The sequence below is a fragment of the Ruditapes philippinarum genome, unplaced genomic scaffold (assembly GCF_026571515.1).
Source record: "Ruditapes philippinarum isolate M1 unplaced genomic scaffold, ASM2657151v2 ctg2535_1_1_1_1, whole genome shotgun sequence".
In the NCBI taxonomy this organism is placed as follows: Eukaryota; Metazoa; Mollusca; class Bivalvia; order Venerida; family Veneridae; genus Ruditapes; species Ruditapes philippinarum.
In genome coordinates this window covers 184611-209488 of record NW_026858958.1, presented here as the reverse complement: position 1 = coordinate 209488, position 24878 = coordinate 184611, and the positions used below count along the sequence as shown (strand labels likewise).

The following is a 24878-nucleotide window of genomic DNA, read 5'->3' as shown; positions in this document are numbered from 1 at the left end:
TGTAGAAAACATAAATAACAAAATTGCGTAATGAGGAAATTCGAACCGTTTTCACTTACAAGTGTGCATACAACTAAGTATTGCATTACGTTTTTTATGACATATTTCACGATTATTTTTTTTCCATTATTGAAGTTATAAAATACACCGCGACACATAAATTATTTTTGATTTTGCAGTGTACGTGTGGCCGATGAAAGTCTGACACAAATATTTGCAATTCTTTTTTAAAAATTTAGAAATGACCCTCATTATTTCTTTCCCATATGACTAACGTATAGAAATATTCAATGTCAAACTGAAGCAAATATTGTTAATTCCCACAGTAACATTTCGGCACAAAAAGCGAAAAAATTATATATTTTACCTCATAACTAGGTCCATCTTCTAACGGTCAACAGAAAAACAGCGATACTTTCCAATAAAATAGCAGGGAACAAACAAGAACATCTCCTGATTACTTATTTTCATTAACTCAGTCACAAAACTCTTGTCACACGACGTGCATTTACAAACAAATGATAGTCGCAATGTTGTTGCAGACTTTATTAGGTAAGTATCTGCCCCTTTACCCCTAGTTATATTTTTTTATATTGCCCATCCCTTTCCGGAAACTCGAGTCCCCTTCCCCTGTGCCCTTTCACTTGTGGGCCTATTAATCAATCAATAATTTGTTTTCCTTAATTTCCGTGTCGGTTACTATTATTTCTTTCTACGTATCTTTTTACTGATTATCCTGTCCGTGATCTTCCTTGTGCCGTGTCCTGTTTTTTTGGTCCTCCTGGGCTCCTTGTCGCTGTTCTTTTTGCTGGGTCGTGTGGGGGTTGCGTTCCGTGAACGCCGCCTTTGCTTGTTGATCTTGTTCATTATATTTTGTTTATAGTCATTCAATGAATTTTTAGCCTATTAATGCCTACATCAAAGATAGCTGTTGTGTGCAAGAGAATTCAAAAGGAGACCACAAATACAATTAGTGATATGCATTATTCAGCTTTGAAATACTTGAACCATTCATTCAAAGACAAAATGAAAGAGTACACCGTACCACTAACACAGCTCAGCTCTGAGTAAAACGTACGGGGTGAATTACTATTTCAAAACGGTTTACCAATCGCTTATTTAGAACAGATATTTGTGTAACAGTGATACAACCGTGACATTATACCTTTTTTATATCTCTATATCCATTTATCTTATAGACATTGTTACACGTATTTATTTACTCAAAAAAGGATATTTGACATATATCCTATCAAATGGCGGTTAATAATAATTTCGCTTTGTACTTTTTCAACATTAATTTCTTTCCACGGGCTTGAGCCAAAAGCAATCTTTAGTATCAACAACAACGCAACGAAAGTGACAAAATGTGACGAACAAAATATCTTTAGGATAAAAATAACTATAGTGTAAAGAGAGAGAAAAAACCGAATCCTTAAAGCAGAATGAATTCAGATTCATGCTTATCCTTAAGAAAATTGTGAAAATGTATGTATAATGTCAAATATTATGAAATAAAAAAGAAAGTTGCAAATGTGCAAATGGCACTTACAATCCGCGTCAATTAACAAAGAGAGATAAAAACAATTGCAATTAATCACTTCTTTTATGTAAATTATAACTTGAGTCGTTTTACTTTGATTGAATTATGGTACATGTACATTATTCTCAAGTTTGATTTTTGTGAAATATCTTGGTTCATCTAGAGGTATGCAGCTTTTTAAGAACACTTACCCGGAAAAAATAGATATGCTACAGGCTCGATGATTGTATTGAGCCTGTTTATAGTAGGTAGCGGTCAATGAATGCCACCGTCCTCGCACACTAGCATAGGCTAGATTAGTATTTTGTTCTCTATAAAATGCAACTAATGATTAAAGTTATTCGTGACATTTAATCTTTACTGTTCGTCCTTGAGATGAGAAAATTACAATTAAATCTAAAATGATTTGTTTTTCAATAATGAACTAACCTACGATCATAACCCAAAATTTTGAAATTAAACTCTTGTAAACTATAGTAAACAGATATTTATTTTTCGATGATTTTTAAGCAGCTTGTACGGAAGACATATAACCGAAATATATTAGAACTCTTGCAACGTGTAATATTCAATTAAATGCAGGTATAATGAACAAAAAGCAAAGTTATAGACGTATACACAACTTATAATGGTAATCAAAATAAATTAACGGATATTCTCAGCAGATGGAAAGTCTAGTTTGAAATTAAACTGTATTGCTATAAAGCTATTTTCTATGTTAGGTATAATGCAAGCATTATCATCTTTGCTTTCGATCATAAACTTTAAATTCACTAAAGTGTACCAAGTTTCTCTCACTCTTTGCAGCTGAATATTTATAAACATTAAATGTGCAGGGGCGTCCGTGGCCGAGTGCCCCTCACCGCTATGGGTTCGAATCCCGACAGGGACTTTGGATTCTTTTATGTGAGGAAGCTATCGAAAATCGGTGGTTCTACTCAGGTCCCTGTTTATGCCTGAAATAATGCAAGGAAGGGCATCTGAGGTCTTCCTCTACCAGTCAAGCTTTAACGTCGCAAAATGACATATACTCTGTCGGTGTGACGTAAAACCCAAACAAACAAACAAACATAATGTGCATTTTGCACTACATTGTGAAATGTACCAAAGAATGAATACGATTATGTTTGTTAATGAAAATCCAACTTGCATACAGTGTTGTAAAGATTTGTTATTTCTAATGCGAGAATTGAAAGTATATTGGTTGTATGTTACGGCATCTGCAATGTACTAAAAAACCAAGCACTTTATAAAATTTTAAGGACAAGCTTGTTTAAAGTTAGGCAGGTCATTATTTAATTTTACTCCATTAATGATTGTTGGCAAAGAAAACATTTTCTAAACATGTTTCTCTGAGTACGGATTGCATTGATAAAAGGTTAATTGAAATCAAAATTGTATTATATGTACCATATAACACATTTAACGAATTTGGAGGAAATGGCTTTGTGGGAGTTTTCTTAACATACGTAAACTTTACTCCGTACTAACACTTTAAATTAAAATAGAAAAACTATATATTGTGAATGTATCAATAGATCGAGAATAAATCATATTTATCTTTTGATTCCTTGATTTTGTTTCGTTACATTAACCACAGTGGCGCCACCTAGTAGTAAAGCTTTACTGCTTGATTTAACGTCTTTTGAACCGATCGAACTGATGCAATAAAATAGGTCAATGAACATATATCGTATTAAGCAAGATCTTCGTCATAATTTAGGTGATCTTAAAATATTTATTTGTGTCAACTACTTTTATTAGTATATAATATGAAAAACTGTTTTACAATACATAAATACGCTTATAATTAATCGAATATAACAATCATTTACAGCTAATGGGAGGACTTTTGATAACAATTGATAAATTTTTATGTTTACTTGAACTGGGCAATTTATAGTTAGTTGTACAGACCTTTTCGCGTTTACTACAAATAATATATGTACTAGGGTAATTACACTTAAGGTAGAACACGACACTTTGCGAACTTTCAAGCAGCGTCTTGAAAATTGGCATGTAAAATTTTAACCATATTTTAGATTAGATTCCGTTGATTTTATATCAATAGTTTCAGCAATTTTGTGTACACAAGACGTCAAAATTTACTACCAAAGCCCGTTTTGGAACATGACGTCGTTGCGTATCCTTGGCAACCTGTACGGGTATCACAACGCCATCAGCGGACACAATATCATAAATTCTACAGTATTCGATGGAAAATTTCTTTTTTCATGCTGTTATAAAAATTATCGTTTTACTCCGAAAAATGTTTGAAAAATGGAAATAACATTGGCATTTTTGTGTAAAAATATTTGACGTTCAGTTGGGCTGCAATTTTCGGCCTAAGCGACTTATAAAAAAAATCATCTTCAGATTGTTTATATAAACGCTGTATGTTTGATATTGATGATGTATTATGTAAAATGTTACAGAATCTAATAACATGTAGGGGAAAATTTTAATAGGTATCTCTACTTGGTAGAAAATCGAAAGGTTACGAAAGCAGGAAGCAATACTCGGGACATGTTTAAGTGCTTAAACATGCTAGTTTATCTGTATCAAGCTTATCTACCATACAAATTATATCAAACACTGAGACGAATATAATCACAGGACGGGAAAGAATATGTTTATCGTAAATATTGATGAAGACTTCAATAACATATACATTAAAACATTTTAAGACTGGTTAAATGTTTCCTATAAATTACTGCAAATATTTTAGCTTGACGAAACTATTTATTTCTTTATATTTTTGTTTGTATATATACATTCCATATCATGGATTGTTTTTTTTTTAAAAAAACTCAACTTTCTCTGTATCACGTGTTAGCAAATGCATACATGTATTTTGCACTTGGTACATTTGTTACTGAAATTTGTTAGATGCAGAAGTAATTACGTTACAAAATCACAGATAACTGAATTACTGTTCCTTTAAAGGACTATTTCGTATATATTGCATTCTTTCTCGATTCAATTAACCTACGCATTTGTTGGATAAAACAGAAAATAAAGTTCTTAACATGCAGGGTCTGTGAACAAGTAAATAATACAATTATTGCATAACAAAATAATACATAGCGTACATTCACATACAGACACATACTATTTAAAGTTGTCATAGAGCATATACGTTTCAAAATGTTGCTTAATCTGGATTAAATACTTTCTAACCTGGTATTAGCTGGCGATTTCCTCATGTACGTAAATCAAATTGCATTTGCATTTCAAAGAATCATACTTCAATTCCTGAAAGCAAGATATGAAAGTTAATATGGATCATTAGAAACTATCCTGGAGTATATTGCTAATTCAATACACAGGTTTGATTTATAATTCAATTTCAGTGTGAAAACTGAACTTTATAAATCGCACAGTTATGATTCTATCCAGAGTATTCTTTTTTGCCTTTTAATACTAAATTGTGTTTAAGATATACCTGTCTACCACACCTATCATGTTTCACGGATTAAATTTGTAATTTAGTTAGATGTTACATGCTTTAATCGTCTGCTTGTTTCATTCTGACACATAACTATTTCCTTGCATTAACTTCGGATGTATATAAAGGGATATTTACTTTTTGACTATTCAACCAAAAATATCTGATTAAACAGTTATTTTACTAGACACACCATCAACATTGTAGTATAAATGGAAGTGTATGATACAGTGAACATATTTAACTTATGAACATATTAACTTTAATATACATTGAATATTGAATTTAAAGATACTCGAGTATGGAATTTAGTCTTTTGTTACATAATAAAGTATTTTAACGAATAAGACATAGAGGATATTGAATGAGTGTAAGTTCAATACTGAATTTATTGCACGAGTTGAATAAAATTATATTATGCGAGCCTCTGGCGAGCATAATATTATTTTATTCAACGAGTGCAATAAATTCAGTAATGAACTTACACGAATTTAATATTCTATTTATCACATACCCAAAATAAAGACCATTTAAAGTGAAATAAGAGTCATTTTTCATTGACGCGCCTATAGAATAACGCTAACATTTAGCGCGTCTTTACACTATGTTTGTATTACGCTAATGACGTCACGTCAAAATATATGCACGGCCGTGCAATACCATATTTACGGAGTCGCAAAATCGGCACGGGTGTGTGATAAAAACGATTCCTTCTTTTTAGGTAAGCATTTACAAGGTATTTACCTTCTTGTCTTGGAATTTTATGACATTATTAATATAATTATTCATTTTCATAATCTGTATTTGATAACTGGTCACTTAAAATGCATTTTATCTATCCTTTGATCGGTATCTCTGCTTTTGTGATATAGCGTCAATTTTCAATCCTTAACGGGAAAGTGGCGCACCCAAATTTAGCTTACGTTTTACTAATATTATTTTCACGCCTTTCATCGAATAGCGTGAAATATTTATCTTTGCGTGACGTAATTTTGAAGGCAATTTTTATTTGTTGTTATAACACGGTTTTATCGTGATTTTAATATTGTACTGGCGTGTAAAATATTAAGGTGTATTGGTCTCTCTACCAGACGAATTCACAGCGTTAACAACTTGTGTTTTATAATTTTATGGATATATATTTTTTTCATTCTCTCTCACACTTATAACATGTCATATGTTTATTCTTTAATTGAGTTTTGCGCTTTAGCTTAATTTTAGTTTCGACTGGGCAAGAATGAGGTCCGACATTCAGTAATTCGACATTGACAAACGGACACAGGTTTATAAAAAATAATTTTTAGAAGAAATATCTCTGTTTTTTTCCTGGGCGAGTCGAATTGCGTTTTAGGCGATGAAATAATAACAAGGTAAATAATTGAATTTTGTATTGCCTGTACTTGCAACATTTCATTACGTTAGATGCTGGCAATTTTCAATACTATTCAGCTATATTGTATTATTGTTAAGTTTAAAAGTAAATACATGGACACTATAATATATAGAATGATACATATTAGCCAGCAATATTAGTTGTTTAAATAATTACCATCGTACTTTTATGGCAAATTTCTTGTACATAACGCTTATGGTGTTTTTTTGATTATGTTGTTTGATTTTGTTCTCGGCTGCTTAGTATCTTATCTTCAATAAATATTCTCCGTCTGGTCATGCAATAAGTTGTTTTTTTATGGAGTCAAGTTAGTACAAACTGACAAACTGTTCTGTTGAGAACAATTCGGTACCTTTTATATATCAGTTTTCCAAATACTTGTATAAGATTGAGTTATCTTGGTCATAACGGTATCACGCTTACAATAGTTTTGCTTTCGAATTGACTGATTAGGTTCAATTTTGACATAACGGCCACTGCGCCAATTATTTATGGACTTATAGTCTATGTTAAAGACCCGTTTATTAATCCTTTTATCAATTGAATAAAATAATTCCAATACCGTATTACCGTATCCAAAGGCGTTATATAGCTAGCCAAGTAAGTTTGGGGACAAAACGATAATAATCTAGATGAAAGCGTTCTGCTCAATATTTTACATTATCCCCAATTTTATAATTATGTGTTTTGATGGGGGTTTTATGGAGGTTGCGTTCGTTGAACACCGCCTTTCCTTGTTGATCTTGTTTACCATATTTTAGAGATAATATTTCCTAATAACTACCGCACCTTTTGCCTTATCTTTAATCTCTATTATTAAAAACAACACCAATATATCGATCCACAGTTTCGGGATTTTTTCACCTACATGAAAACGATATGTACTCTGCATTGCACAGGGTTATCTACAATGCATGTGCTTGCCTTTTTCTGTATAACGCGCCGTTTATTACAATAGAGAAAATAAGAATCCCAAAAGAAAGCCAAACACAGCAAAATTGAAAATTATGCAAGCTCGGTTTGATTGAGCCTGTTCATGGACGGTACTGTCAAGTGCAAACTACCGTCCACGCCCATCGGCTTATGCAGTTCTCAACATTTAAACTTGAAATAGTAAAATTTTGAATTTAGAAGATGTGTTCATACGGTCGTTATCATTGAACCTTCAATGTGATACAGTAGTGCCATTCCATGAAAAGCGGCGTATGATCCCCAAGTAATAAAAAGCGTGTTCCCTAAACGAAAAGTCAATTAAACCAACAATGTTTTACATTTAAAATAACTTGCAAACTTCGTACCAGCGATGTCCTGCCTTTTTAAGGGTTCTACATTATAAAAGTGCAAAGAAAGGTTGTTGAAAATTTATGTAATTTGTTATTCGGTCGAATTATGCGTATATTCGGGCGCGAGAGATGTTTTCTCATTACCAGCTTAAATGAAATCGATTAAGACATTTGTAATTATTTATTTTATCTCCATTGCTTCTGAGAGACGCTGTCTTAATAAAACTACTTCATTGAAGTTTGGTTATTTCTAGTACAACACCCTAAATAAAATTTTCATCAATATCTTATAAATAAGTAAAAACACAATTAATTTGACAAAAGGAAAACACTTTATATTAATGTCAATGTTTGGTTCATTTCATAACATAACATAACATAACAAATCTTACACAAAAAAGTCGTTTACTGTATGTAAGTAAAATTTTGCCTTCTAATTAACACAACTTTGATTTTGTTCTTTATCCCCTGGATGCCCAGTATGTGTATTTAATTTGTGAATAATTAATATCGGACTTGAATAAGATAACATACACAAAAAATGAATGATTTTATGATAATATATCCACCTGATATATATTGCATTTAAGATCAAATATCATGCTGGATATCGTAATCTTAAGATTTCTAATTAATCTATAAAATAGCTTAAAAGTCATTAAATGTCTTTCTCACGCATCCGTAAATATTTCATAACATAATGATTCCTTAGTAATATTAACTGAAACAAAGCAATATTTAGAAAAACACATCAGTAAGATGGTATTTTGTCAGTATTTGCTTTTTCGAAATAGAAAATTCTCTGCGGAGAAATGAACCAAATACTCGTAGATCATACCGATAAAAAATCGCTGAAATGAAACGATTGTATTCAATTTTATCGGCAAAAAAAGAAATAGTGTTATTAAGTCAATAATACTGAGACGTTACTGTTAATCAATGAGTTAACATAAAATGTTGATAAAACTAATCTTTAGGATAATTGTTAATATTTTTCTACCCCACAAAAGCCTTAATGCAAAGACCAATATATTTCTAAGGTTCGACCCGTACCTGGTACGCGACATAAAGCGGTCTCAGTGGTGATTTAACATAACACTCTGGAACTTCTTTAACCTAAAATTTGCAAATTATGTAAGCAATAATGACGAATTATGTACTATTTGAAAAGGGGAGACAGAGGAGTTCATATAACAAATTAAACGGCGGTTTCATAAAAAACAGCATTTACGTTGCCTACATGGCGAGGCTTAAATGGATCAGATTTATATAAGTTATGTATTTATATAACATAAGCAAACTGGTAAAAAACTATTCTGATAAATGGATATATTTGAGCATTTTACATAAAGCAACTTACCAAAATGTAGTATTTATGATCGCGTTATTTTATAACAAGAGTAAAAAATAGAGTTCGAAATTATTTTAATTTTGTTAAAGAGACAATAAATATAAATAAATCTAAACTATCATTTGTGAAAAAGACACCCATTTCATTTCATAGATTGCTTGTTTTTTTAGTTGGAACTATAAGGCATGCAATTATATTACAAAAGACTGTCCAGCAATAAAATGTTAAACAAGGGTGCCATAGTCACAAAATACGCCCGTTTACGAAAGCTTTAGATGGAGATGGGGGCATTATGGATAAGTGTTATCTAGCAAGCAAGTTTTTATTCTTGGCACTGTGTTGTTAAATGAACCTTAAAACAAATCAGTAGGGAAGATATGCACAGGATGTGTGACCTTGACCTTGGTCGCAGGGACCTGAATTTTATGCACGGCACTCAGCCTCACAATGATGAACATTTGTGCCAAATTATATTGAAATCCCTCTATGCATGTAGAAGTTTTGCTCCGGACAAGCGTTTTTCAATGAGCTCTAAGTGTGACCTTGACCTTTGACCTGGATCATGCATGGAGCAATACATATCATGGTGGTGAACATTTCCATAAAGTATTATAAAAATTCTTCCATACATGTAGGAGATATGCTCCAGACAAAATCTGGATATTTCACCATCTTTAGTGACCTTGACCTTGCATATATTGACCTAAAGTACATGTGTCACAGCCGTAGTCATGATAATGACCATTTGTGTTACAATCCCTCAATAAATGATGATTAAATCGTCCCTATACACATCTTCATATTTTTATCTAAACTTTGACCTCTATGTGTGACCTTGACCTTGGCTGCAGGGACCTGAATTTTGCGCGCGACACTCTGCCTCACAATGGTGAACATTTGTGCCAAATTATATTGAAATCCCTCTATGCATGTGGAAGGTTTGCTCCGGACAAGCGTTTTTTAATGAGCTCTAAGTGTGACCTTGACCTTTGACCCAGAGACCTAGTTCATGTGCGTGACATGGCTTCTTATAATGGTGAACATTTCTATGAAATTTCATTAAAATCCCTTCATGCGTGTAGGAGATATGCTCCGGACAAAATCTGGATATTTCATCATCTTTAGTGACCTCGACCTTGTATATATTGACCTAAATTATATGTATCACAGCCATAGTCTTGATAATGACCATTTGTGTTACAATCCCTCAATAAATGATGACTAAATGGTCTATATACACATCTTCATATTTTTATCTGAACTTTGACCTCTATGTGTGACCTTGACCTTGGCCGCAAGGACCTGAATCTTGCGCGCGACACTCCGCCTCACAATGGTGAACATTTGTGCCAAGTAATATTGAAATCCCTCTATACATGTGGAAGTTTTGCTCCGGACAAGCATTTTTCAATGAGCTCTAAGTGTGACCTTGACCTTTGACCTAGAGACCTGGTTCATGTGCGCGACACTGCTCCTCATAGTGGTGAACATTTCTATGAAGTTTCATTAAAATCCCTCCATACATGTAGGAGATATGCTCCGGACAAAATTGGACGCCGCCCGCCCGCCAGGGGCGTTCCCATACTACGTCCCGTTTTTCAAACGGGCGTATAAAAATGGACTGTTAATGATGGATATGAAAAGAAGTTTGCTTTACAAAGGAAAAATTTTCTTAAAGATTGTCTATTCATTAAGTTTTATGAACATTCAAAATCATTGAAAACATGCTAGTTGCATGTTCTCTTCATGACGTTTAAAATACTTAACATTATATGAACGGGAAAACAACTGATTCATCAATTTTTGCAAGTGATTTTATAAAGAATATATTAAGGAGGAAATACACTTTCATGTGATGGCTTAACTGGATGAGTAATGAATTAATTTGTTTGAAGGAATAATGTATAAAATTCTTATAAAGTATTTGAAACAACCAGACCGCCCTCTCTGATTCCAAAAGGTTTTAGTACTAAATAGATTTAAACTAAAGTTTCTCCGATATACCAGATAGACATAACAATGCACATATATCATTACTTGCACGTATTCCTAGCGAATCAAACGATTATTAGGTTACACATATTGACGGCAAGGCTCAGAGATCGCAATTCCGGAAAATAACACTTTATTGCAAAAATAATTACTGTTCAAGATTGGCAACGATAGAAAATACATAAATAAATTAAGGAGTTAGTTCTAGAAGTATAATGCCTTATTATTATTTTGACTAGTGAAATGATCTTTAAAGAAAAGGGCTAAGTTACAGTCATGTATTTATACTCGTATTGAAAACATTTGCAACGTTTGCACAAAGTCTTACAGACGGCTCGTTTACCAAACCATGAGAGTTCAAAGTCATACTTGGAGTAAAATGGTTCATTTTGAAAACAAAATTTATCTTGCAATATATCAACAAACCGTTTACATTTAGAAAAAGACAATCTATAACATACACATGAGCCTAAAATGGTGTAATATAAAGTCTACCACATTCAGTATTTAATCATTTTCTTTAAAATTACCAACAGGTTATACAGTTAGAATATCATCGTTGTCATATTGATAAGATGAAAACAAAGTACTGTCTAAATAAGTATAATACACGATTCGGAAATAATATCGGTCTGAGCGGTGTTTTCTACTCTTTCTAAGGCGTAGATTATTTTTGATACCCATTTTTGTATTTTGCCGTAATATTCCGTACCCTTATAAAATAAATGATAACACTTAAGGACTCGGCCCGGATAATTTTCGTACTATTTGTTCAATAGTAAATCAGTCACATTTGATTCTGGATTCCACTGTTCTTGATGAATTATATACTGCATCAAACTTTAAACATTAACACTATCTAAGTCCAATGAGGCCCAAAATATAATAGGTTAGCCATCTACTTTTTTCAGAAATCCTTATTCTGTTGTAACACTGTTTAAATTCACCACTTTAAAAACTACTGACAGCTGGTGGGTAGTATATCTTTAATCCTTCCGTCAACAAATGAGTTCCTGGAGAATACACAAAAAACAACTTTTAAAGTCATATAACACACAAAAACTACACACATGCAATAAATACACTTTAATTATGACCAATCTAACTAGAGCTGACTTAAATTTGGCCACTTCAAAATTTTAAAGAACTACTTTCTAGACTACAACGGGTTCGGTCTAATTCCGTACCGGGTTGAGACCTTAAAGTATTGCAGTTATCGTATTTTTTCATAACTGAAAAGAAAACATAACAGGAATGGAAGATTACAGTTTAATGTTTTATCAACCTTCAATTTTGTTGGTTGGAAAACAGGTCATCCGTAATGTGTCTATATATTCGGTTTTAGACCATATTCTGACAAAGTCACAAGTCATATTAGATCAAAAACAAAATTCGCCTCCTTAATAATTGCACGAAAATTGAAATTTTAGATGAGAAACATTATCAGCAGCTAGTAAGGACCTATATACGCAAGTCAAACGCTCAATCTATTATTTTAGAGGATGAATAAATGTTATATTGTGATAGTATTATCTTCAATTATACATCTTTGTTTATTTTGTAATTGTTTATCTCTATTTCACAATTTTCATATCATAATGTGTTACTGGTTTACTATGTCTTTACATAATAATCCGATTAATGTCTTTACACTTTGATTATAAAATTCAACATTGGCACTTACAATTAATTTTCTATCTCGGGAATAAGTACCAGATTGACAATTGTGCATAACAAGATAAGTCAGGATCACAATTACCCGTAATGTCTCAATGACTGGTCTATCCTTTTGATTTGTAAAAATAAATGAATACAGTAATATCATTCATTGCAATTGTCTGGTAATCTGGAAAGTTGACTGCACTATCTTAATTTCATGATTAAAGGTCTGGTCTAACTAGTAAATTATCAAGATTTTGCATATACATTAGTTGCAGACGTTGCATTCTTAAAGACAGAATATATTTCATAGTTATTTCCGTTAAAAACAGCAAAAAGCACTATGTAGATTTATTGATATGACAAATGTTTATCATTATCATGTCTCCGTTATATATTCTAGATATGAATATTTGAGTATTTTAAAATCAATTATCCAAGAAATGATTGTCCCCAGTCATTAACTGGAAAACAATGTTTCCTTCCGATATTACTAATTTAAAGGTGGGTCAACGTGCAATGCAATATGGTCAACAAATTTAACAACATAGCAAAATAAAAATAAATACAGTTGTTCCTTTGATTGCAGGAGGTTGTCATGCCCAAAATACAGGTCTTTCATGCTACTTGAAGGACAAATTATATTATTAGTTATAAAGATTGTTGACAGGTTATATGGCCCTATATAAACGGCTGTTTGTAAATATAACCCGAGCCGCTAGACGAGAATTATATTGCAAATAGCCGTTTATATACGGCCATATAACCTGTAACAATCTTGATAACGAATTTATAATACAGCAAACATCATTTATTAGAGTAAAAAGTAAGATTTTTTCACAAATCGACAACAGCCGTGTATATAAAACTATATAAACATCACGATTATCCAATCTTTTATCTTATTCTTCCCTCACATGTCATCAACATTTGCTATCGTATAAAGGCATTGAATACGATAATACTATTACTGTATATACTTGAATTATACCAAACTGGCAAGAGTAATTTCACTTTATTTATTTCCACAAAACAAGTGTAAGATGATATCTGGGTGTCTGTTTCAATCACTGTAAAGGATCTATGACGTCAAAAATTACAGCCATATTTAAAATGCTTTTAAGAGACAAAGATCTGCATGTCTACCAGAATAATTTCATTTTAATATATTTTTGGTAGACGCATCTAAAGCTTTGTCACTAAGTATGTTTTCTTTCTTTTATGTTTACGTGCAAAACATGAATTTAAGAGGTGCAGTAATTTCTGAATTTCTCAAAATCTGAATATAAATTCTCTCAAACATTTTGATTTTTCTATATATAAGAGGTGTGTCATTTTTGTGCGAAAGCATAAATGAACACTTGCATAAAAGTTGTGAGACTATACTTTAAAATCATGGTCTTTGCTCGTAACAGACGAACTAATTATTTTAACTTTTTAGTCTAGGTTCTGTAATTTCAATAGTTCCTAACAACTAAATTAAGAAGATGAAATTATGCGTTTAACAACATTTTGCGGTATAAAAATGTAGACTTTTGAAACTTGAAAACAATGTGATGATGCTGCCATTTATATCTCTTGGAATTTCAAATAAAAGAAAATCGATCAACCTTTAGCCACTCATAGTGTTTGTTAAAAAATTATTGCCTAGTCTATATTAAAAGTTTAGATAAAAAGTACATTGCTTTGTGTCATCTAATTCTACCCTAGTTCTTACGTAATTAAATTTCATGAATAGAAAGCACAGTCTGTATTTGCCAACAACAGTAAAAACAACAAAGGATAAAACAATCTCTGGTCTGTCTACCAGTCAAGTTCTCGTGTTTAACCTTCATCAATACTCCTTGAATTAATCTGCAAAGTGACGTTACACAAATAGTAATATGATATCAAACGTCACTTTCACAAACGAGAGGTATGGCAACCAGACAATAATAATCCTTGAAAAAAAAACCAAAAAAAAAAAAAACATTTGTTCAGATGTGAACTATTGCAGATTTCAGGTTGACATTTGCAGTCCTGACGATCAATTATATCAACTTTTGATCTGTAGAAATCAGATTGTGCGATTGAACGATTTGTGAATTATTCGTGTAGTAATGTAACGTTTAGACATTTTTACTCATTTTGCTATAAATGGAGATTATCTCTTACTGAAATGATTTTAGTGTTAACTCTTTATTATGTTATTTGTTTATATTGCGACAATGTGTTTTAGTTTACGGTACTTTACAATAGGGCGCAGGGGGCCTAAAAATGAACAATTTTGTATTTCAGTGTGACCAGAAACACAATTCCAAATATTTCAAAATCTGTTTCACATGCAGATAACCAGTTGCACAGCATTATTCAATGATATATGACATACATTGAAGAAAATAATACTTTGCATGCATTGCTCCGTCAAAAAATGACTGACAGCAATTTATATTTACCCCCACCCAGCCAAAATCACACCTAAAATATACCAATATGGGCAATCTTCATGAAGGTGCAGCATACTCCAGAATCCGCCCGATTCCTTTAAAAATATCAGTAACACGCAGTGCAAGCTATGGCATTTTCAGAAATGACCAATAAAGTGTCTGTCATACGTTTAGATTTTTCACAAAATTTATCTGAAATTTCTTACTTGTTTGGCGCCAACTGTCAAAGCTTGATTTTTAACTTTTTCACCTCCATTTGGAGAGTCAGAAATACATACAAAGCTACCAAAATGCTTAGTTTCGGGTAAAAACCCAAAAATACTTCTCATTTCCTACACACAAACAAGAAAGAGTTACAATGACAGAGAAATATCAGAAGTTATCAGTACCTTCAAAACACCATGTCTGAGTTATAAAAAAATTTGACCGGGGCCATCATTCGAATATGTCCCCTGCCCCCATATACGTTTGGTATACGTATTTTCAATAAACGTTTGATATCATATAATGTAATAATCGTCTCAGTGATAATGATCATTCTAATCAGCCAATGAAAATAAAGTCATGCTTGAGCGGTCATCTCAGCAGGTATAAATACGGCGATTTCAACAAAATTACTCGGTCTGCAGAGGAATCCACCAGGGCCAGGTTATTCTATGTAACAGAAGCCTCGCTTCATACATAGCGGTATATCTAATTGAAGCCTAGCTTCATAGGTATAAAATAATAATTGGCTAAAGTAAATATTTCCAACTGAAGCCTAGCTTCATGGATATAGTGTCGATAGACATTTAAGTTTGTGAAAATTGTATTTGACTGTGCGTACTTATAGACCTCCACATTTTCTGAAAGCTTCGCTATCAGGGAATTGGTAACATATAGATATTAAAAATCCAGACATAAATAAAACAATATAAATACTTTATATATATTCTAGTTGGAACTTTGCTGTAAATCCCTACCAGCAGCTTATCTTCCTATCTAATAGAAGCATCGCTTCATAGATAGGGTGGTAGTTGCTGGACTTTAGGAAATTATCGGGTTGCAGCGTGATATCTACAGCTTTTTAATTATTTCATAGTGTTATATTGTAAACATATTTACTATATTGAGACTTTTGAGAATTTAATAGTGTATTTCGGAGTATTGATTCAAGCTGATTGTTTATGATATATGACAATTTCATAATCATTTGTATCTAATCAAACGGCAGGTAGCCGAAAGAAAAAATTATTATATATTCGTTGTACATCCGCTCGGTACACGTTACAGTACAAAGCAGACTGAAATTGCTTGACAGGGTACAGAATAAATAAATGACTTATTTTAAGAATATAAAGTGCATGTGATTGAATATGTATGTTAATTGATTATAACTTAACCTAATGGTTATGTCGTTTCCTTAGTTTTCATTACACGCGGATTTAGCACACAAAACAATAAACATGCAAATAATTAGACAAATGCAACTACTCAAATGTAGTATATTGTCATCATTTATCATTAAATATATTTGTATCTTCTATAATCACATCAACCTCATCATCCCACTGCATAGTGTTGTTCTTCAGCATCACTCATATCTAAATAATACAAGTAGTTCCGCTAATTCTTTCATTATATTTTTAACATTAAATATTTAGAATATCAATTTCCTGCAACAATGTGAGTATTCTAAATGTGTTCAAAGGAAATTAAAATAATTATGCAGAATGATTGTATAAAGTTATCGGTCAGATTTTTTTCCTGGTTCAATTTGAATAATATACTTATTGTAAACTTCATTTAATATTTTCTAGTTAAAAATGTTAAAAAACCAAGACTCATCAATATACAAAATGTATGTAGACAAGTGCAAAAGAAAAACTGATTGTAATAGACATACTCCGAAATAAAGACTATTTTGAATTTTTCCAACTCATCCGTGGGTACAAACTTTTACAGTTAAAACTTCGACAGGTTGACTAATCTATTGTAACCGATAGTGCACCATGAATCTATAGAGGTAAACGTTTGTTTGTACCGGGGGATAAGCATAGAAAACACCATTGCGACTTCCAGATAATATCTTTTGAGCAAGTAGTATAATACTTAAATAGCTTAGACTGTAGTCATATATGGGGTAGCTTTAATTTCAATATTACTTATATGCAAATGTCAGACTTTACGCAGCGTGTGCGTGACCAATACATACAGAACAAGAAAACCTCTCTACATAATATGCCTAACTTTGATTATTATAGAAAATTAAAAACTTCTTTTTCTTATGTTTTAACACATAATGTGTTAAGAAAAGAACTTGCTTGCTCTCATAACTTAGACATAGAAACTGGAAGACATTGTTTACATTGATAGAAATGATCGCAAATGTAAATTATGTATATATAACTCTATTGAATCAGATATCTTCTTCCTTTTATGTTATCCACTTTATACTGTTGTAAGAACCAAATATTTTGGAAATATTTCATGGCCTACCTTTCAAAACTTTCGACTATATTGTCCACTAACTATAAAAAGCCCATTTTAATATGTGCTCACATTGATCAATTGTAGAACAGTCTCTTGAATATGTAACTATTTCCTAGCTTGTTTATTGTATTCTTTTTGTTATATATATTGTGTGTACATATTAAACTATTGGCCATATTTGTCATGATACTTTGTTAATGCCCAAAGGTTATGTTTTAATATAAACTGACGCACTGTTCTAGTGAGAATAACGCAAGTTCAAAATGTCGGTACTTTTTGTATCAGTTTTCAAAATACTCGTATAATATTGAGATATCATGGTCATACTTACACTGGTTCTTTTCTCAAACTGACTGATCAGGTTCAGTTTTGATATGACGGTCACTGAGCCAATTATTTATGCACTTATCGTAGTCCATGTTTATTAATACTATTATTATTTGAATAAGATAATTCCAATACCGTATATTATCTAATCCAGAGGCGTTATATAGTCAGGGACAAAACGGTAAACACCAATAAGATAGCGTATTGAACAATACTTTATATTATCTATTGATTGGCAATGTTTGAAGCCCCACCCAGAGGCCTTACAATATAAGATTAGAACCACGTATGATTGAATGATAATTTTTCAACAATCTTTATAATTATGTGCTTTAGAGATATAGTTTTCTAATATACGACCCGCACCTATTGGCTAAGCTTCACAGAGAAATGAAAAATCTCCCTTATTAAAACAACACCAGGATACTTATATTGATTCACTGTTGCGGGAACCTACATGAAAACGATATGTATTATGTACAGCACAGGGTTCTCTAAAATACATACGATTGCTTTTTTCTGTTTCACGTGCCGTTTATTTAAACCAACAATGTAGTATATTAACATAACTTGCAAAATTTGAAACTAACAAATAGTGGAAGGTAACTTTCACTTTCCAGTACCGTTCATGAACAGGCTCAATCAAACCGAGCCTGCAACATTTGACAAGTTTGCCGTGTTGGGCTTTCTTTAGGGATTCTGTTTTTCTCTATAACAGAGATATCCTGCCTTTCCAATGGCCTTTCCAATTTCATATTGTAAAAGTGCAAAGAAAATTTGACAATTCATGTAATTTGTTATTCGGTAGAATAATGCGTATATACGGGCGCGACGTTACCAGCCTAAATGAAATCGATTAAGAGATTTGCAATCATTGTATTGACGTTGAGAAATGACTAATCAAACTTTCAACAATATTTTATAAATAAAATAGTAAACACAATTAACTTATCAACAGGAATACATTTTGGAAATGTCAATGTCTGATTTTTTTAAAGTCATAACATAACATAACAAATATGACATAAAAAAGTCATTTACTGTATGTAAGCAAAATTGTGCCTTCTAATACACAACTTGTTTTTGTTTTGGCACCAAACATGTGTATTTAAATTGTGAATAATTAATATCGGAATTAAACAAAATTACAGACATCAAAAATGAATGATTTTATGAATGCACTCCGCGTAATACATATTTAATGTTAAATCATATATCATGCCGGATATCGTAATCTTAAGGTTTTCAGTTAATCTATTTTATGGCTAAAAATGATTAAATGTATTTCTAACGCATCCATACATATTTTATAACATAATGATTCCTTAGTAATATTAACTGAAACAAAGCAATATTAAGACAAACAGATCAGAACGATGGTATTTTGTCGGCGTTTGCTTGTTTTATTTCGATGGATGCCAATAAAAGATTATCTGCGGAGACAGAAACCAAATACTCGTTGATCATACCGATGGAAAATTGCTGAGATGAAACGATTGTATTCAATTTCATCTGCAAACGACTTGACCTGAATCTAATAGATTCGGATTTATAATATAATGAAACTAATTGTTCACTAATTTTAATATTGCATTTGAGGGCTTTCTTTGACTGGTTCAGTTTATTCATGAAGTGCCCACTGGTTCAAGATTCTTTTAATTATAAGTATTCAGTTACAATGATTTTTTTGTCGTTAAACGTTCCGTCTGCTACAGTTTTTATCACGCACTTTAAAAATATGAATGGACTGTTAATGTTGGAATATGAAATGAAGTCTCCTTGTCAAAAGAAAATTGTTCTTAAAAAATATTTTTCTATTCATTATGTTTTACGAATATTCAAAATTATTGAATACATGTTAGGTGCATGTAAGTATTTCTTTAAAACAATTAAATATCTAACATTTTATGATAAGAACGGGAAAACAACCGATTCATCAAATTTTTCAAGTGATTTTATTAAGAATAAACTTTCATGAGATGGCTTTAATGGATAAGTAATTAATTATTATTTTGCGTGAAGGAATAATGTACATTTACAAATTATTTGAAACAACCATGCCGTCCTCTCTTATTCCAAAGGTTTTAGTAGATATAAACATAAAGTTTCTCCGATATGCCAGACAGATATTAAAGTGCACATATATCATTACTTGCACGTATTTCTAGCGAATGAAAAGATAATTAGGTTACACATATTGCCGACAAGGCTCAGAGATCGCAATTCCAGAAAACCACACTTTATTGCAAATAATTACTGCTCAAGATTGGTAACGATAGAAAATACATACATAAATTCAGGAGTTAGTTCTAGAAGTATAATAATGCATTATTCTTATTTTGACTAGTCAAATGGTCCATGAACAGTATACTGCCAACAAGGAAAAGCAACGCTCGAATGTTTAGAGGAAATGGCTTAGTTACAGTCATATTTATATTGAAAATTGCAACGTTGCAGAAAGAAGTACAGACGGTCCGTTTATCATGATAATTAGAAACCACAAGAGTACAAAGTTGGAGTAAATTGGTTCATTTTGAAAACACGTATCTTGCAATATGTCAACAAAGTCAAAGATTTCCAGGAATAACTCCCCCAATCCTAAATGGATGAAATATAAAGTCTACAAATTTCGGTATTTAATCATTTTTATCATTTATCATATTACCAACATATCATGAAGTTAGAATGTCATCGTTGTCATATTTACAGAAAGAAAACAAAGTCCTGTCTAAACAAGTTTAAAACTCTTAAAGTATGACGTATATTATTTTCGCTGCACATTTTTGTATTTTCCTGTAATATTTCCATACCCTACTAAAGCTAAGGTAATAAACAAAAATGATAACACTTTAAGTATCGTACTTTTCGTTATACTTCAAATTTTATTACGTCACGTTAAAACAATTTAAACTTATACTGCATATCATGCTCCTATGTACAGTGAGTGGCTAGCTTATTTCAATTTCATTTCGTTTGTTTATGATTGCTGCATTCAACAGTCTCCATATTAGTATTTGTAAGATGGCTTCTTTTGCATGATAAAAAAGAAGCATAACAGGAAAGGAATATTACAATTAAATGTAGTATCAACATTCAATTACATTGGTTGGAAAATGTATAAAAACAACAAACTTATTTCAAGGTAATCCGTAATTTATGTATTTTAATTTCCGACAAATATAAAAAGGATCATCAAGGAAGGGCGGCATTCAATGAACGTAACCCCCGTACGACCCAGCAACAAATAACCATCGAGTAAAAAGCAAGTCATATAGGATTTAAAACAATAACTCCTTTTTAATTGCACGAAACTGAAATTGAGGATGAATCACATTATTAGTAGGTAGAAAGGAATATATTCAAGATAATGATTGAAAGTTATATTGCGTGATAGTACTATCTTCAATTATACGTCTTCGTTCATTTTGTAATTGTTAATCTCTGTTGTTTATCTCTATTTCACAATTGTCATATAATAATGTGTTTCTGCATTACTATGTCTTTAAAATTCAACATTGACATTTACTATTATTTTCTATCTCTGGAATAAGTACAACATTGACAATTGTGCATAACAAAATATGGATCACAATTTCTCGTAATGTCTCAAAGACTGGTCCATCCTTTTGATTTGTAAAAATAAATGAGTACAGTAATTTCATTGGTTGAAATTGTCTGATAATCTGGAAAGTAGACTGCAATATCTTAATTTCATGATTAAAGCTCTACCTAGAAAATTATTAAGATCTTGCACAGAATTGCAGACGTTGCATTTCTAAAGACAAAATATATTTCTTAGTTACATTGTACATCCTTTAAAAACGCAATACACAAAATATAGACTTATTGACATGACAATTTCTTCTCATTATTATGTATCCATTAGATATTTCAGACATGGAAATTCTAGTCTTTTAAAAGTCAATAATCAAAGAAATTAATATCACCAGTCATTGACTCAAAAAGCTTTTTCCTTCCGATATAACTAAGGTGGCTCAACATGCAATGCAATATAGTCATTAAATTTAACAACATAGAACAGCAAAAAATAAAAAATAGATAAATAAAAAGAAATGAAAAAATAATTTAACAGCTGTTCTTTTGATTGCATGAGCTTTGTCTTGCCGAAAATACAGGGTTTTCATACTTAGTCTAGTTGAAGGACGAATTTTATTGAAGTGGTTTTCAATTTCTCTTAACACGACATCTGTATGATATTTTAATGTGACATAACGGCCTCTAGAAAAGGGAATATGGTTAATAATTACACGGGTATTGTAAAATATAACGTACATAACGTCTTGAAAATTGTCAATCGCATACCAATGCATGGCTGACGAAAACTTTTGGAGGCCGAAATCTTATTGTCACACTTTGCTAATTGGCGTAAAATAATGAAACCAGTTATAAAAATATCTTCATAATTTCATACATACCAGTGACAAATTGCATTTATATGTCTGTTTCAATAAGATACGACTTACGAACTTTGTTTTAGCACATTTACAAGTATGACATATATCTGCATGTCTACCATCAAGAAGTCCTTTTGATGGACTTCTTTTAATAGTTTCTACACAAAGTTCCTATTCTTCCTTCACATCTCATCAACATTTGGTGTGGTATTAAGGTATTGAATACGATTATACTATTACTGAATATCCTTGAATTATATCAAACTGACAAGAGTAATTTCACTTTATTTATTTCCATATAAAACAGACTAAATGTCGGAAGATATTTGTGTGTGTGTTTCAATCACTGTAAAGGATCTATGACGTTATAAATTACAGCCATATTTAAAATGCTTTTAAGATACAAAGATAAAGAACTACATTAATTTCATTTCATTATATTTTGGATAGACGCATCTAAATATTTTTTTCTTTAATGTTTATGTACAAAACATTAATTTTAGAGGTGCAGTAATTTCTGAACTTCTCAAAGTTTGAATTTAAATTCTCTCAAAAATTTTGATTTTTCACTATATGAGAGGCGTGTCATTTTTGTACGAACAGCAATTAAAGTTGTGAGACTACACTTTAAAATCAGTATGATGATCTTTGCTTGTAACAGATGAAATAATGTTTTTTAACTTCAAAGCCAAGCTTCTTTAATTTCAATACTTCCTAACAGCTAAATTAAGAAGTTGAAATTTTACGCTGGTCAACATTTTGCGCTTTAAAAATGTAGCAAGTTGTCAATAGACCCCTTTCAAAATTACTAAAAATAAAACGCTGCATATCATTACTGACCACAGGTTATCTCTGGAGGCAGAAAGCTGTCTGCTAATTACGTAAGATCATGGAAAAGAGTCTACACATGCTCAAAAATGACCATGTCTTTGGGTTTCACTCTTAATATTTTATGTCTGTATATTTAATTTTGTACTTTGATAAACTATCCATTTCTGCAGACAAAACACTTCTGATCCATTATTATTGGACAATAAAAATCTTGGCTAAGCTACAGATACTGGCATTCAATGGGCCCACTGATTTATTTATTAGTTATTTTCTGAATTAAACTGTACTTATAAAATTCTCTGAGAGTAAATTACATAAAGGCCTTTTAAGTATTTAACTGACCCTAAATACTCTTCTCCCTGAATATACGAGGGACGGTCAGAAAATACCCGGACTTTTCATGCTCCTCTCTTTCCACGTGCAGCTATATACACACATTATATATTGGTGAAAACTACATTCATTCGCCAATAACGTGGTCAGTTTATTTTCTATGATAGTTGTGTATACACAGTATTTTGCCCTCTGATAAATGATAGGTGTTTCGTCTATCATTGCCTCTTTGTTAGAGGAACAACGCTCTGTAATAAAGTTTCTGGTTGCAGAAGGTGAAAAGCCCTGCCACATCTTTCAGAGGCTTAAAAAAGATTTTCTGATAAATGTGTATCACGTTCAACCTTCTACAACTGGGTTTCTCAGTTTCGTGAAGGCAGAACAAGTGTTTGTGACAGGCCTAGGACTGGGCGGCCAGCTGAGGCGGTGACCCCAACAATGGTAGCAAATGTTAAAGCTTTTGTCAACAAAAATCGTCGAGTAACTTTGGAGGAGGTAGCCAACAAGTTTAGCATCGGTAAGGCATCAGCACACAAGATTTTACACGAATACCTAGGCATGAGCAAGGTAAGTGCCAGGTGAGTGCCTAGACAGCTGTCCGCAGATCAAAAGGCAACCAGAGTAACCAATGCAAAAGAACATTTAAGTCGTTTTAATCGTAAAGGAGATAAGTTTTTGAACCGCATTATCACTGGAGATGAGATGTGGGTTCATTATTCCGAACCTAAGACAAAAGCTCAGTCAAAGCAGTGGAAACGAGCTGGTTTCCCACCTCCTAAAAAGTTTAAGCTGTCTCCTTCGGCTGGACAAGTCATGCTTGTTGCCTTTTGGGATTCACGAGGAATGATACTTACTCATTTCATGCTAAAAGGTCAAACTGTCACCGCCAAGTACTATTCTGAAGTAATTCTGAAAAATCTCAAAGAAAAGCTGACAGGTTAGCACAGAAAAATGTCCTCCTTCTTTACGATAACGCCCCTCCCATACCGCCGCAGCTACAGCGGAGGTTATCAACTCTTACAAATGGAAATTGTTGTCTCACCCTCCTTATAGCCCAGACCTCGTCCCCTGTGACTTTTATTTGATTCCAGGACTGAAAAAATTGCTTGCTGGAAAGAAATATAAGACCGGGAGGCCTTGATAACTGCTGTTACACAGTACCTAAAACATAGGTCAAACGCCATGGTTCAAAGCGGGAATACAAAAGCTCCCACGAAGATGGCAAAAGTGCGTAGACGTAGGTGGAGAATATTTTGAAAAAGAGTAGAAAGATTTTTTTTTAAATGTTGAATGGTTTTCGAGAACGAGTCAAAAGTCCGGATATTTTCTGACTCGTATGAAATTAATACCAGATAATATGTATATTTACATAAATCATTCGATTGAAACTGTATACTATATGTAC

At 32.1% G+C, this 24878-nt stretch overlaps 1 long non-coding RNA gene across 1 annotated transcript in view; it reads left to right on the top strand.

Annotated features, from left to right (window-relative positions):
* LOC132754791 (uncharacterized) overlaps positions 1 to 24033 on the top strand; it is a 39832-nt gene extending 15799 nt beyond the window's left edge. The window contains exon 2 of the long non-coding RNA XR_009629127.1: positions 23757 to 24033. This is a non-coding gene — a long non-coding RNA (uncharacterized LOC132754791). The remainder of the gene's footprint in view (positions 1 to 23756) is intronic.
* Positions 24034 to 24878: the final 845 nt, after the last annotated feature.